This window comes from Drosophila gunungcola (assembly GCF_025200985.1).
Source record: "Drosophila gunungcola strain Sukarami chromosome 2R unlocalized genomic scaffold, Dgunungcola_SK_2 000006F, whole genome shotgun sequence".
NCBI classification, from domain to species: Eukaryota; Metazoa; Arthropoda; class Insecta; order Diptera; family Drosophilidae; genus Drosophila; species Drosophila gunungcola.
In genome coordinates, this window is record NW_026453168.1 from 3,496,043 (window position 1) to 3,513,610 (window position 17,568).

General features: G+C 37.3%; 1 protein-coding gene across 1 annotated transcript in view; it reads left to right on the plus strand.

Moving 5' to 3' along the window:
• The first annotated feature begins 4,802 nt into the window (after positions 1-4,802).
• LOC128254544 (mucin-19) overlaps positions 4,803-17,568 on the plus strand; it is an 84,770-nt gene continuing 72,004 nt past the window's right edge. The window contains 1 exon segment of the mRNA XM_052983671.1: positions 4,803-6,507. The gene's annotated coding sequence lies outside the window, so the exon portion shown is untranslated.

The window sequence follows — 17,568 nt, forward strand, 5'->3', positions numbered from 1 at the left end:
AAGCCATTTAACCGCGATTGCTTTTAATTCCCGAAAGTATTTTATACCTGTCTTTTTATGCAATATTTATAATTGTAAAGGGATTTTATACTTTTGTTTTCTTTGTGCAAGATTCCATAATTTATGTTTTTTTTAATTCATTTAAAGAGGTATAAGTAACAAGAACTACAAAAAGCTGCATACAAAATGTAATTTTATTATTATTATAAAAACCCTTTTAATAGATTTATATTCTTTAAATTCCTAAGACAACTGAAAATCTCAATATTTAACCCCATATGACATATATATGTTCCAAATCAGTACAATATTCTATGTTTCCATCCAGTGCAAGTATTTATGGCCAATGTCAAACCCTCAGTTCGCGTCAGTTTTGAGCATCATCAACATCATTGTCATAAAATTAACATTAAAGTGGCAAAGGGATCATAAAAATAAAAATGAAATCAACGTATTAACTACACGACGGCACACACACACAATCGCGCTTACAGCCCCGTCAGACACCCACAACCACCCACTCACACACCCACACCCACACCATTACAGGGGATGAGGGAGAAACACAAGGATAAGCTCGGCTCACGCCACATGGAAAATGGAAAAGGCAACGAAATAAAATCAATTCAAATAAAAAGCATAAATACGACCACAGGAAATGAAAATGACGACGATGACTGCGGCAGAGCAGCCCAAGGGTGCGTGCCCAAAGGGGGTGATAGAGAGGGGCTGGGTGGGGGGGGGGATGTGGAAAATGGGAAACCGACAACGGGAAAAGGGGGTGGAGCTGGTGGGCGGGCAAACATGTAAGCGCACATTTTACGGCACAAGCATTTTCGCTTAATAAAATGTTAAGTGGGGGAGAAAAAGCGACAGACAAAACGCAGCGACAGTTGATGAAGGGCAAAGGCAAAAGGAAAAGGCAAAGGGGGTGGCAACTGTGGGTGGTGGCTGGGAGGGTGGTAGGATGGATGGATGGGTAGGTGGAAAACCCACCCAAAGGACAGGCAAACTGACGAAATGACTGACAGTGCGCGGAAGCGGGGCGCGGGGAGTCGAGTCTGACAGAGGCAGAGTCGTAAAATTATATTTACAACACAAACAAAGCTGTCGACAAGGCGTGGCAGCGGGGGCGGCGAGGGCGGAGGGGCGGGGCAACAGGACGATGAAGCTCAACACAATGATAAGCATGAACCGGATGAGAAAAGCACACAGGACGAAATATGGCAGTCTAAAATTAGTACCAATAAGAGAAGTAAACGGATTGGATTATTGCCTTCCTACCGAAAATATTGACTGTTTTTATCTTTAGAATGTCAATATACATCAATTTCAAATTTAAAACATTTATACATATATGTATATATGGCAATAAACCAAAAAAAAAATATTAAATTAAAAACTTTTTTTTTCGAAATAAAAAGTTTTAATTAAAACGATTGATTTAAATTGATTGGCAAAATAAAATAAATAAATAACTTATTTTATTAGCTAGCTAATAGTTCGATATTTCAATATTAATTCCGTACTCATTACATTTTATTGAATATTTTTTAATCGAAAGTTTCTGGATAACCATTGGGATTTGAAATTTCTTCCATGCACGCACAGATAAAGCGTAAGAGACAGAAGAACAGAGACTGAAAGAGTGGGAGAAAGTAGTGCCAGCAAAAAGGACGACGTTTTGGTCGGTCCCTCGCTTCGTTTGCTTTCACCCGGAGAATGGGGGGGGGGGGGGAACGGAGGGAAAGAGAGAGGGACGAGGAGGAGAGCTTGGGCGAACAATTTCCCGCACTCAAAAAATAACAATGGCGCGCGTTGAAAATATCCGCTTCCGTTCAGAAAGCTACAGCTACCAAAAGGGAAATACCCGAGCAGAAAGAGACAGCGCCCGAGATGGAGCGAGATGGAGCGATGCAGATAGAGTCGTGGCAGCTGCGAATTTTGGAATGGCGTTTTCGGGGGACAGGGGACAGGGCATTTCGAGGGCGGGCACGTCACACTCCAAGAATTTAATTCAATTTGAGCACAATGAAATCATATTTGGCAACAAAATGTGGCAAAAGGGGAATGGGCACTGTCAAAATCACAGAGCGCAACGCTTTTCATTTCGCTTTCCACATTTTCCATAAGTACGAGTGACCGACCGGCTCAAGGATGAGTTTTTGCCCCAAACATGTTGGCATTAATATTTATTTATCCGCCAGCTGAAGTGGCGTCCTTTTATTATTCATACAGTGTCATTGGGGGGCGGGTCGAGGGGCTGGGCGGCCGGTCTTGTTTAAATAGCGCATAAAATAATAATGGCTTCATTAGCATTCCCATTCGAGTTCTATTTATTTGGCCACTTTTCAACGCACATAATTACATAATTTGTCGGTGCGGGCGAATGGATATACATATAATATGTATGTCTGACTCAATCGATGTGCAACATTTTTGGCCAACAACGAATACAAGCAAACGCCACTTGAGGGATTATTTCCATTTTGACAGGCAACATATATGTAAATTACAGTGGCTGGCATACAATTGTTTTTCTAAATGTTTACCCCTAAACAAATTTCTGTTTTGTAAAGCACACCAGGATATTTAATATGTATTTTATCAGGTCGTCTATAAAATGAAGATGAACACTTGAAAAGATAGTCTAATAAATCTACAATAAAAATGTATTCAGTACATAAGAAATCATGTTCTATAATATAATAAGTTGCACTTAACTTTGCAGTAAACTAATGTAATTAAGCGAGAAATACAAATAAAGAAACAAAAATAAATTTCTAGTAAACTGAACAAATTATGTCACATAATTTAAATAAGTTCAAAGTGTACTGGTAATTGCATTCTTAACGTTACATTTGCAGTTCCCTTTTTTTCGCCCGCAACTGTACGGTCAGGATTTGTGAGGCTTTTTGAGGTCCTTTGGTCCTTTGGCCAGGCACTGAGCCGTAAACTAAGGGCATCCAGTGGCAACGGGCCATTCCGGAGTGAAATATTGCCAGCATTGACAAATGTTGTTTGCCTGAGCACCCTTGGGCCCAGGACGTGCGTGTCCTTCCACCACACACTCCCCCATCTGGCCACCCAGTTCCTGTGTTTGTGTGTCAGCAATAAAATGAAAAATATTTGAACTCTTGCAAAAAGCGCACAAGGATATCAATTCCCCAAATGCCTTCGATGTGAGTATGCGTGCATAGTCAAATCCAACTAGAAATCACAATCACAGCAATAAAATTGAGAGAGCGTGCACGAATGCCAATGGAAAAACAAGGAGCAAACACTTTGCCCAAGTATATTTGGTTGCAAAGCACAAACAAGTTTTCCTACAGAGGAAAAGCCAGCGGGAAGCGGCGAAGAAGGCACCCAGGCAAACGATGAAAATATTATGAAGCAGGGCTGGGTTCGAAAAGGAAATATGATACCGGTTACGATATTTTGTATTATACTTTTAATAAAAATGATTTAAGATTTTAATGATTTACATTTTGGAAATTATGGTAGACGTTTAATGTTAATTTAAGCTTAATAAATCCTTAATAAACCATTCGGGTTGAATAATGTTCTAACAAAAGTATGCTACAAAAATGTTGATTTGATATTGACACTTTATTACTTTACAAGCCCATAAGTAGGCAACACTTTTTTTCGGCGACTAACTAAACGTAAACGTATTCATAATAACATTATGAAACTATTAATTGTTAACAATTGCAAGTGAATAAATGGAATCACCCATACTTTTCGTAGGACTTTTCTATACGCTCCTGTAAAGAGATTTAGGAAAAAGTGGAATTTATTTGCCTTTTGCTTCGATGAGTGCCAAAGGCAACTTCCAAAATGCCGATGACGAATTGCAAATGTCCATGCTCTGCGTATCTCCTCACATATGTACATACATGCATACATATACAAAATAGCAGGATATCCATCGCCCGTCATTGAAATAATAAGCCGGTTGCCACAGGAAGGCGAAAATTACCACTGTCAAAGTTACACAAAGGTCAAATGGAACATTATGGCTTTATTTTGCGCCTAATAAATCTCATTATGTCATTATATGCTACTCCCCCAACCGCCTCAGAAAAATAACAACAAAAAAGGCCGCAGGATGAGGTGGTAAGGTGTGTGTGTGCGTGTTTGCCTGCGTGTGGGGTGTGCGTGTGGTGAGAAGGTGAAAGACAATAAGAAAGAGAAACAGAAGAAAAAGAACAACTACAACTACAACAAAGGAAACTGACTATAGGCGAACGACATGCCAATCAGTAATCAATCCTCAGGACCCCACCAAAAACAATTTGCAGAGGCATAGCAATAACAAGAGCAACAACAACGACGGACAAGTGAGAGACCACACGACGGGACTGTAAACAAATTGGAAAGAGATGAACATACATAACTGCGCAATATGGCGTCAGCAGAGAGAGAGCTGGTGAGAGAGGGAGCACTTAAGAGCGCAAAAGCAAGAGCAAAAAGCCGCCATTAAAGAAATGCCGCTCAGAGAGCGCTTGTGTATGTGCATGGGAATGCCTGTGTGTGCGCATTACGAGACCTATGTGTGTGTAGAAAATGCCGCAGGGTTGTCAGATTGGGCCAAAAATAAAACAATTAAAGCTAATTTGTCAGTATCCTTATAGCTTTGTTAATTTTAAATATTCTAAAGCTGGCTTACAAATAGGGAATATATTTCTTAAAAGCTTTAACAACCCTCTGTGAAAAAATCCTCACTCAAATAATATAATTACATTATCAACACAGACCTGACAACCCTGCGCGTTGCTAGCCAACTCTCGCCTCTCAATTTATGCGCGTTTGTACGCGTTGCTCCTTCGCTTCGTTCGGACAGCACGGATAAAACGCTGTCGCCAAACAAAAACATAAAAAAACACTGAGCGGATCAGGTTCTATCTGTAATTAAACAAAAACAACAATCCAAAAAAAAAACAAGCACGGATTTAAATCAGTTGAAAAAAGTAAGCAAATTCGCTCCATAGTGTATTCTTCATCATGTGCATTCAATTTAATTCAACAACAATAAAAAGTGTTGTTGCCCTCTCGCTCTCTGGCGTATCCGTATCTGTGTGCGTGCCTTAGTGTTTCGTCGCGTTTCAAGCAATTAACCCAAAGCAGCGTAGAAATGCCAAAAACGCATTAAAAATTATTACTCGTAGCTGTCTGTCATTCACATCGGCAACAAAAAGAAGAAGAGTAACAACAACAACAACAAGGAGAAGAGCGACAATCATACACAAGTGCTATTTGCCGCTACTCATAAAACAAATTACCCACTTGGGCCTGACTTGTGCGTGCGTGTGTGTGTGAAAAGAGCAGCGTAATCATCATCACCAAAAAAAAAGAAATACTACTAAAAAGTAGTAGTAAAAAAAGAAAGGAAAAGGAGAGGAACCAAAATGAGAGTGTGGCACAGGCAATATGTTGCTGGCAATAACAACAACAGCAACAACAGCAAATAGTACCGGAATAAAATTACTATACAGCCACTGTGTGTGTGTGAGTGCTGCCCTTCCTCTCGCTCACGCTCGCTCTCTCGCTCACTCCCGCTTTATATGTGCAAAGCTTTTTTTATGTTTCGCACAAACATTGCGGTAAAAGAACGCCGACAAACGACGAACTCGTCGTCGCTTTGTCGCTCTCGCCAATTTCCGCGCGTGTGCAAGGTGAAGTCGCGACGCGTCAGTCCGTCGGTCGTTTAGTCTCTTTCTGTCTCTTTCGCCCGCTCTCTCTCTCTCTGTCGCTTTGTCGTGCAACAACTCCCCCGTGTATTTTTTTTATGCCCCAAGCTCTGTTCACTGCCTCTCTATAAATGTATGTGCACTTGTATGTGTGCGGTGGAGCAGCTTCTGTTCTGCCAAATACATATGTACATGCAGAGAGAAGGCAACAGAGCTTGGACACGCGCTCTCTCTCTCTTTAGCCCTCCCTCACCTTACTCAAAGTGCCGTTTTTTCGTGTATTTGTAGAGAAAAAAAGAAGAAAAAAAAACAACAACTAACCTCATAAAAAAGTTCATACATTTGTCGCAAAAAAAAAGAAATAGAAAAGAAAAGCAAATGCAAAAAGTGTCAAAGTGAAAAACAAGAAGAAGCAGCAGAAGAATCTAGCAGAATCAGTGGAAAGCAGAAGGAAAAGCCAAGTTTGACTCTATCTCTTTCTCGCTCTTACATAAATGGAAAATAATTCCTGAGATTGCGCTGCTAGGAAAATTTTGCGGATTTACATTTTACCTACCGTTAGCTGGGGAGCTGGGAGTTTGGGAGTTTCTTTTGTGGATTATTACGCCCTCTCGCGTGCTCTCTCGTTCTCCACCCACCACTCCCTTACCACTCACTGTGGGTGCGAGCAGGCCAGCAAGCTAAGGAATCATCACCTGCCCACCGCCCATTGCCGCCCAACCCCCGCACCCAATCTTCATCTTGGATGCTGTCTATAAATCGGGAACGAGCATATCCAGAGCAGAAATTGCGACTATTTTGGATTTATAAAAAGGTAAATATTTCATAAAGTATTAATTCAAAACCATAAATATTTATACATTTACTTGACTGTATTATTATTTATATATAGTTTTCCTACTTTTTTTCACATTTGTAATGAATTTATCAAATTTGTATATTTTTAAACTGCCAACAAAAAAATACATCATTAAAATCATTTTATCATTGCATTCAATTGATTCATAATTTTGATAAAAGCAATCAATAAATAATGAATGTATTTTAAAGTTTCGGAATAAAATATTTTCAAAATATATTAACTTCGATAGAAAACTCCCTATACATACATATGTATTTACGTCAAAAATGCCATACAAAATCCCATTGTAAAGCTTACATATGTATCTTAAAGATACTTCACAGTTTCTCTCTCGCTCGCGCAGCAGAGATAGAGATAACGTCAAATAGAGAGAGAGAGAGAGAAAGAGAGAACAGCGTGAGCCTAAATTGATTTCCAGTTTGATTAATTACCGCTTGCCACTTACCGCTGCCGCATTTTACACAAGTATTTCATGTACACACACAAACAAACATTTTTTTTCCGAGTTAATGCCAATTAAGGCGTTTCAATCTAAGCCGATTTGTAATTAAATGGAGTTTTTTGATGTTATTTCGGGCGATTAGAAAATTGACAGGCCTGGTGTGTGTTTTTTATGTTACCTTTTTGAGATTTATTGAAGTGGATTTAATTTGGGTTTTTGTTTGGCACCAATGAAATGGAATTTCGTTTTGCAAGCGTAATGTGGGAAGACAAGCGGAATTCGCGGGTCATCAAGGGGGTGTGGTGGGGCTTGGGAATCGGAATCGGAGTCGGAATGGAAATGCGAATTGGAATCACGCTCGCTTAATGAAGCCTGCGGCGACGCGTCAAGCGAACCGAATAGCAAACAGCGAAAACGGCGAACGAGCAGCCGAACGATGAGCAATAAACAAAGCAAGGCGATGGGTAATAGCTGGGGGTGGGGGTGGTGATGGGCGCACGGGCTGAGGGGAAGACACTGGGCGTGTTTTGCATTTATGAAAATGAATGTCGCGTGTGTGTGTGTGGGTTTTTGGACTGAACGCCTGATAAAGTCAAGTAGGTAAAACAGTGAATAAAGTAAATTAAATCTCAAGACTTTTTTTTTAATGTAATATTTTTACAATATTCAGAGCACTAAATAAGAAAAAGTGAATTAAATTATGAAGTTTACAATTTTGTTTTTCTATATATAGAGAAAATATTATATAAGTAAAGAAATTCTTATATATTTTGTTAACAAACAAATGGAAAATTGTAGTTATTTTATGACCCAAACTATGTGTTCTTTTTTGAGCTCTTAAGTAAGATGGTTTTACTCAAGTGAATGTGACTAGTACCGACTTTGTTTTGCGCTTTGTTTATCTCTCTACTGCGAACTTCCCTTCAGGATTTAAATAAAGTGCCATAAAAATGACAATAATTTAAACATATATTTGATTATTTTTGCTTATCTGAGAAAATAAAAATTCTCAACTAATTCCGGAAGCAAAATCTCCACCGCCTTATCTCAAGTTTATTTAAATTCAAGTTTATATCGCGCGCAGAGAGGGTTGTCGATTTGGTTTTCGTTTCGTTTGCTCGTTTTTGTTCTTTAATTAAGTAAACATTGCCGACGCATTTCGGGTAAACATGCCAAAAGTGTTTATTTTAACAACTGTTTAGTCATAAATGCATAGATACACTTACCGATACAGCTACAGCTACAGCTACAGATACGCACACGCAGATACAATTAAGCAACTATTAGACAGCGCTCTCTTGGCCCGGCCATAACATTAAAATATTTTACACAAATGGTCGGGCCAACAAAGTAAACCACAGAAAGTGGCAAACAGAAGGGGGTGAGGAGGGGGGAAAGCAAGTTGGCCGGGGGAATCTGGCTTCCAGTGGCGCACACAATCGTGACGCCAACTTAGTTACGGTCATTAGCACCAGCGGCGAGCGAGCCAAACTAAACCGAGCTTGTGTGTAAAACTGCATGCACATAGATATGGAAACGAACCGGGGAACATGCCAGCATACCCATTCCTACATACATAATAATTTGTCACACTGTGCGCCGGTAAAAGTTGCCAGCAAAGTCAGCAAGATAGCCTAGCCAAACCGTCAAATACAGTTAAGATTCGGGAAAAGAGAACTTCAATGTGTCGCAAACCAACTAAGCTGGGAGCTTTGGTTAGATTTAAACCCAAAAACTTTCCCAAGCCTTTTATAACAACTTGCTTTCTTAGCTGTACAACTTACAAAAAAAAAATTTGAGCTTTAAAAACCAATTACTTTAAAGCCTTAATACAAAATTTTTAGAATGGGCCTTAAAAATTAAAATTTGTAACTTTCTGTTAAAAAAAAAACAACAGCAAATAAGTATTTACAATTAATTCAATCGCTTGCTTACCTCGATCTTCATAGGGCAAGAAAGTTTGCTGACATAAATCGTTATGGCTGGTAAAATTCCTCAAAGATATATATATTGGCTTAAAAATAAAAAAATAATGTGTTAATTTGTTATACTACAGCTTATAGCCGTGCACACTAGCGTTGTCCCACTGTAACCGCAACTACCGCAGATGGCGGCCAGCAATTGCAGCCAACAGCCACGTTAACCGACTTTGGTCGTCGCATTTGCTAAGAGCCCGGACGTAATTGCTCGTTGCTCCGGCTCTTTCCTTCGCCCTCTCCTCCTACGGCAAATGTGTCAATTGGCTGACAAAATATTATACGAATATAATTACAGTGTTCATAATTTGTAGCATGTGCCGGCGTTGTTACTGCTTTTGCTGTGCTTTGTATATTATTTGTATTCTCTTGGTTTTAGCCAGAAGCAGCAGAAAAGCACGAAATCATAGGCAAGCATAGGCAAGCAAAGCAATCTGGCATTGGCCCGTGTGCAGACATTTATTTGTCCATTTGTCAGGGGGCCAAACAAAATGCCAGAGCCCCCGACTACTGTTGCCCCACCCAACGGCACGATTAGACTTAATTGATTTGTTCAATTTTCATAAAACGCCCGACAGTGACAAACGTTTGTTCGTTTGCTCGTTTGTTAGTCGGTTCGTTTTCCGCCCCCGCCCGTCTGACTTTCCGCCTGTCTAACTGCCTATCTGTCCGCCCATGCGAATTAGCAGCCAGCTCGAAGTTTGCAATTTCAATTTCAATTCCAGCAATGTGAAAATGGATTATATTTTGTTTTATTCTCTGCATTGACAACCGACCGTCAAGGGAATACTCAAATTGAAGTCATTTTAATTTCACGGAATTCAAATGAAATTGATTCTGTTTATTAAGTTTACAAAAAATAATACACTATCAAATACAATAAAGGCATTATTTTGATTAGAAATTAGTCAAGATTAGATATTTTATTGATATTGAGCACAAGCTTTAACTGAATTTAAATTTGTATCTCTCGTTGATAATAGCACTTAGTAAAATAGCTGCATACAGTTATTTATTTAATTTTGTAAACCATTTCATACGTTTATGACTAATTGAAACACAAGTTAATTCTGTGATTTATTTGCGTTAAATTTCATTAAGATTAGATAACTAAAATTATTCCATACTTTATAGAATATCAAGATAAGTAAATCAAAACAAAAATCAACTGGTTGTTATCGACGATATGAGTAGGAAATTTTTAGAAATTTAAACCAATCTCAATAAATTATAGACTATAGCTCAAACTATGTTTTCTGACTCATTTAAGATTGAATAACTGAAGCAATCACTGATTTTTAAATGACAAATTTAAATAATTATAATAATTTAATTGTTTCATTTTAACTATGTTTTTTGAGACTCATTTTAAATTGAACTACTTTTATAAAAACCAGAGCTACCAAAAACTCAAATAGCTTAAAACGAATATTAAAATAAAACAAATTTGAATAAATTGTATATGCGTTCATCTAAATCCATTTGCTGTCATCGACGACAATAGCGAAAAATGTTTGCACCACTAAATCAAGGGAAACGAACCATAAATAAGCAATTCGAACTATTAATAAATTGCATTAAATTTGCCAAATACAAAAATTTCAAATGAGCTAAAAACAAGGGCAGCCGACGATGGGGGTCGTTCGGCGGGGGCTAATAACAAATAGCCGGCAATCAACAAGAGCGTCATTAAAAAAGCAAATTTCTGAACACGCTAAACACATGTAGGAAGGCAGGAACAACAATAAAATGAGCGGGGGGAAAACAACTACAACAGGGGCACGAAAGCGTTCAACGTTCACTAGATAATGTGGGCCAGCTACAACAACTACAAAAAGTACAAAAACAACATCTGACGATGCAGAGGCAAAAACCGAGAGATACACAAATATACAAAAACTTAATTCCCATCACGAGAAACGAAGCAAATTGATTGTGATGATGTTTTTCAAATTGACTCTGGTCCGGGGGGCTGCATGCATATATGTACATATATTGTGTATCCGTGAGATACAGTATCTATGAGCCTGGGTGCCGCCTGCCAGCGGGTGTCGGATCGCGCAGTCAGCCATGTAAATGAATGCTTTTGATAATTAATTTATGCTGCCAGCCACAGGGCGGCCCGACCATGCAGATAAATTATAATAAATATTCAACACACACACACACACACACAACACACACGCACAACCAATACCAATTTGCATATTTTTTTGGTGGATGAGCGAGCAGAGGCCAAAAATGAAACAAAATGAAAGCTCAATAAAAAACCACATTTAATGTCATTTAAACAAGTTTAATTTTATGCACATTTCTGTATTTATTTCTTGCCGTGCGAATAACTCAATTTAAACTGTGAACAGGCGCAGAATCATCAGGGGGCTGTAGAAATTCAATAAATAAGAACAATTAATTATAACGTGTAAATATAGCAATATCACATTGCGATAATCTCAATTAATATTTATTTTTTATGACACGTGAAACGCAAACAATTACTGATAAGCAGCCGCCACAGGCAAAAATAACAAAACCGGGGAAAAAAACTGAAATTCCACTGGTCTTCAAATGTCCATTCAAATATTTCATAATTGCAAAATGTATGCTGTATTTCAACTAAAATAATTTATCAGACAATTGTAAATGGTTTTTCTTTATAGATGAAATGACATAAAAATGTTTCATTACTTAATTAAAATAACATCTCTTATAATTTTACATTTGTGCGACAAATTCAGTAGAATTTGTATAAACCTAATTATTTCGGAAATATATTTTATAACGATACGAGACAATTTTTTTATTTTGATTTGATATTCATTAATTCATGACGTTAAAATGTTTTTTAGTAATATTATTTTTTTTGAAAATTTAATAAATGAATAATAAGAAAAGACCTTTAGAAATGTCCTAATGTTTGTATTCCATTAAAAGCGTAGTTAACCCGTGCTAATTGAACGCACATACAAAAAATGTCTCGCATTTTGATAAACGAGCTAAAGTTTCCATAACAACAGCTAGGAAAAAACGCGTGTATATTTTGACTTGTTTATGTCTTATCTGAGTTGATATGTTAAGTTGTTTTTTTTAGACACACACGCGCCGACAATTTTGTGGCCAAAAATAGCAAAAAATCAAATGGGCGTCAACTAAATTTAGTTGAGAAACCGTAGCAAAATTCAGGCGCCTACGAAACTGAAGCATCTTACTTAGTTTCGCTTGAATTTTCCAACTTCCACCCACAATCCGTGCCGAAAGGCATTAAATAATATGTATCTATTGGTCATGCAAAGGTTTTTCAGATGTTTTTCGTGTGTCCCATAAAACTCACTTTGTTTATTTGCCTAGCGGCTGATTTTTTGTTATTTTGCTCGTTTTTCTCACCATGAAAGGCAGCGGGGGGAATGTCTCTGAGGCTCTCGTAGTCCATCAAGCAAGCTGGCTCGTTTTGGCGAGTTTATTTGTTTGACTGGCGCGTCGGCTTCGACTCAGTTTATTTCTTCGTTTTTTGTGTCGGTTTCTTTTTTTTTTTTCTAAATACCAGCTAAGCATTTGCAACCACCAACAACAATGAGAGCGCCTGCTGAGTCCAATGCTACTGAAGCTTTAACTGCTTCCTCTGTCGGCGGCCCCTGCTCCTGCTCCCTCATATTTATTTTGATATCTTTTATGATTCTTTATTTGGCGGCTTTAGCTTCCCCGCAACGCAAATGAAACTCGCAGCGAGGTATCTTTTTTTTTTGTTGATTTATTTTCTGTGGGCACCTCCACCTCCACTACCGCCACCACTCATCTTTTTTGCCCCCTCGCCGTTTGGGGAAAATGTAAATAATCATGCCAAGGGAGAAGGCAACTTTATGGTGGAGATGGATGGTTGGCTGCGGCAAGGGCTCTCGACTTGAATATTGCTTCTTCATTTTGACCGCACAAAAGAGCGAAATTGTATAGAAATATGGGGCATTGAGAGGTTCGTTTTGTGGATAGTTAGCCAGGATTTCAAAAGATATAAGGAAAAAACCCTTTGAGTAAAGTACTTGAGAGCTGTGAAATTTTGTTAAATTTAATACACATTAAAGTCAATACTTTGATTGAAATAAAGTACATTTACTTCAATAGCAATTAATATGATTACCATAAATGGTAGATACTGTAATTATTTATTTTGCTAGTCTTATTTAAAATTTTCTCTCAGCTTATATACTCCTCTAGATTAAAACAATACACATCCAGCTAAAAAAAACTCGCCGCTTGTCAGCTTTCTGTTCATAAAAATGTTGCCAAATATATTTCTGTGTGTGCTTTTATAATTTTTTTATTTCTTTATTAATTTTATTGTGTACCCACGTTTATTTTTTTCTGTTAATAATTTAATTTTTTTCTTTAGAGTGTTTTTTTGTTCGGTTCATAACAAAAGTTTCGCCGCAACAACATTTCATGTTTTTTAATGGGGGCTTGTCTTTTGTAAATTGTTTAATTTTCTGCGATTTTTTCTGTGTAATTTACGTAGACTGCCATTTGTATGCGGCATGATTATCGTCTATGCACATATAGATGGATTGATGTATATAATAGTCATTATCCATATGATTATAATGGACATTTGCGTGATAATTGTGGGTATCGAGAAAAAATAAGATAACTCCCTGTCTCTTTCCATCATTAAATTGCTTAATATGGCAGCCTGCAGACGATTTCTGTTTTTGTTTTTTTATGACTTTTTATCGGTTTTTTTTGTGTGTTGTGGTTGCAATAAATAATTATCATAATGTATAGGCATGCAACAACAATTACGAACTTAAATGTTGGAAAATGTAAGGAGGGGGGGTAACAAATTAGTTGCATTTCAATTGGCATAAACTCAACCAGCAGCTGTGGCTCGCTTCTAACTGATTAAGTCCAGTGGTTGAGGTATGAAAACAGGCTGAATTCCATAGACTTGCTCCATTGACAGGCGGTATCCGTTGGATACACACACTTAGCACTCTTGGCTTTATTAATGATCGGCAATTGATTTCATTTTTCCAACTTCCAGTTTTCTGCTAAGCGCTAAAAGAAACGATCGCAAGATAAAACAGCAGTCAGCCCCACTCTCCATCTTCTTCTTTGCCCAGATTAATGAAGCTGACATAAATCATGGAAAATGCTAAACACAAAAAAAAGAAGGAGAACAAGAAAAAAAAAAATGCTGACTGCAGCTCAGGCAACTTTGCATATATTAACAAAATTTATTTGGAGGCATGTCAATTTCGCACTTGATTGCAGGCAGTAAATCAATAAAAGGAAAAAAGCTGCAACAAAACGGCGAATAACATAAACTTTGTTGAAGCAAAAACTCTAATTACACTTCAAAATAGCGTCGAAAAGAAAAGCACACCCATGAAAATAAATGCAATAGAAATATTAATTAACAAAAATTGCAATCTTAAAACATTAATGTTAATACTCACATAAAAAAAAAACACGTTTTAAATGTGCAGTAATTACAAATTTAACTATCTCTGCTAAAAGTAATGGCTGTTTTTTTTTTTCACTTCAAACTCACCGTTTTTTTTATGGTGTGCGTTTGTGTAATAAATCGCGTGCCGTTTTAACACTTTGACGTGCACAATTGAAAATTGCGAAATGGCTTTTTGCTTGTTGCACTCTGCGCTGTTGCCCATTTCCCTCCGCCTAACTGAAAAAGCAAATTAGCTGCAACATTTTTCTTTTCCTTTTGCATTTAGCAAAGTGAGAAGAAACACTTGAGGCAAAGCCAAGCAAAACGAATCGAGAAAACGAAACCGAACAATGCCAAAAAGGCTGCGAAAACAGACACCTTAACTCTTGTGTTATTTTGTTTGCTCGTTTTTTATATTCGCTGTTTTTTTTTTTTTTTAATTTTTTTCTTGCTTGTTTGCCAATTGCAATCGGCTTTTAGTTATACTTGTTTACAAAGCTCAGTGCAGCAGGGGAAAATGTGAAGAATGAATACAAAGCAATTTGCAAATAAGTTGAACAAATATTTTTTCATTAAACTCGTTTATGGCCATCAGCATTTTTTGAACTTCTCGGTGATCTGTATCTGTATACAGAGTACACTTTGTATTTGCTATTCTGTGAAAGCAAATAAAATACATTTTCTACCTGTCTATCTCATTTCGCACTAATAAATTTACAGACAGCCACACGAGAAACGGCAAATTGCTGCCACAAATGGGAGCAGCAGCTGCCATCGAAAATTACACTGTAAATATACTAAATAATATTCAGATAATCAAAAAATTTAATGTAAAAAAAAGAAAGCAAAAAAAACATTTTTTTAAAAATTTAAAATTGAATATTGTAAAAGTACTTAGAAATTCCTGACTTAACTTAACCAACCAGTTTATATATTTATATCTACAGAATTTGAAAAACTATAAACTTTTTACACCCAGATATGAAGTTGTTCAAAACATTTTTTTATAAGTTGAGCTAATTTAGCTTACTGGTTTGAGATTTTTCAGCCTTAAAAGATTGACTTTAAGTGTATTTTTGTGCAAAACGAGATTAGGTTTAATGAAAACGACCACTTGGGCAGCTGACTCCGACGGTGTTAATTTTTCCGTCTTTTTTCGTGGCTGTTGCAACTGTTTGCTTACCACCACCCGGCAGCTCCATAAAAACGCTGAGAAATTTGTTGCATGCTGCGTGCGTGCAGCCCAACTAGCTAAACTTGCAACTTGTTTCACAGCATGCCACGAATTTATGCATTGCCCCCTTTTTCTCCCCTGCTCAACACTTAACCGAATTAGTTTCAATTGCACATTTTTCAAATGCCTCGTGGAAGTTTTTTTCTTTTTTGAAGTCGACTCGAACAAAAGCCAAAAACCAAACCAGTTAACAACGAAAGCAACTTGTCTTGGATTTGCTTCGATCCGAAGCGATTTCTTTCTCTGTCGCGGATCGGATTACAATTTGTTGGTCAAGTGGAGAATGTGGCGCGTTGAAGTTTGCCTGCAATTAATCACCATGCAATCGCCAATTATACGATTCCAGTTTGTTCACAGTTTTTGTTTAGCATTTAATGCACTTTTAATGGCATTGAAAATGTTTCCTGTTTTTACGATGCCTAATTAATCCCAAATGCTCAAAGTGTAGAGCACAAAAGCTTCATTTGCATACGAAAGAATCGCTTTGAATGGAGAGATAAACGGGTTCCTTGTATCTATAAATCTTAAAGTAATTGGTTGTAGCGCTGAAATACTTAAATGTAAAATAATACCTTAATATATTTTATTTTGAATTTCTTTCCCATTTTTACCACTCAACTAACATTCGTCCAACAATAAAATGACCGAAAAATTCCGCAAGGCAATCCAAGTTTTCGAAAATTAAGCTACGGAAATGTAAAGATTAATTGATCTGAAATATACAAATAACTTATCTCTTAAGCCGGGGATGTATACAAATAAATACGTATTTAAAATGTTATAAACTTTTGCGGTTAAGTCCTACAAATGTTTCCCTTCACACTCTTTTTGCATTTAGTCTGGGCTTTGCTTTGTTGGCCGAAGTTTTCAGCCAAGTCCGGAGCCACTGGAGTTGAGTTTCTGGCACTGAGGAGGGGAGTATTGGAAGTATTGGAGGACTGGAGCATTGGAGCATTGGAGGAGACATGACAAGGCAAGGGCTCTATACTCAGGCACAGATCCCCATAAAACTTGCAACTCTGCAAGGAGCAACTTCTCCGCGATGAGGAGAAAAATGGGGAAGGAGTGGAAACTTTGTCGTTTATATTTCGCTTCCCATTTGCCAGTCCTCTTGCTGTGTTGCATCCACTTTTTGTTTAATATTAATGTTTACCCCAACTCCTCGGATGTTTTCTGTTTTTCTGTTTTTTATTTTTTGCTTTTGTTTGTTCTGTATTTCATGCCACGTTCTTGGGTTGTTCTGTGCAAAAAATAATTCTCTTGTTCTTGCCTGAAGTTTTGTTCTTCCTTTTTTTTTTTTTTCTTGTCGAGTTTCTTTTTCAATCCAACTCCCCTGGCATTCTATCTAAAACCCCCACCCCCTCCCCCTTGGTCCAAATTGTTTGTGCTTGCTCATGCGAAATGTTTTTGCTGGTTTGTGCGAGTGTGTGTTTGGTTGCCCGCTTCTTTTATTAATTCTTGCCTCATTTTCGTGAGCATAAAATGTGGATTGTATTTGTTAATTCATTATTTTTCCCGCTGTGTTCGTTCTGCGCTTTTCCGCGAAGTGACCGCATTTCCCCAACGCTCAACTATTTATATTTTTTGTATACGTCGATATTGTTAAACGGTTTTCTTTCTTTCTTTGAACAATTTCTATGGAATTTAAGGAAGTTTTAACAAATAAAAGTTGCTGTTTAGTGTGGGTCTGATAGTTATTGAGCTCAGTTTTAAAATATATTTTACCTGTATATTTGAACTTGAGATATTTTATTATTAGCACCATTAATTTGGTAGTTAAAATTATATTTTAAAGATATGAAAAATCGTTGCTCCTATAAAAGTAAAGATAAAGATCATAATCTTTTTGTGATTCCCAAAATAATGTAGTTAAAAAAAATTTGACCGTTAAATACGCTTAATATAACGCTCAAATCTGTGGTCA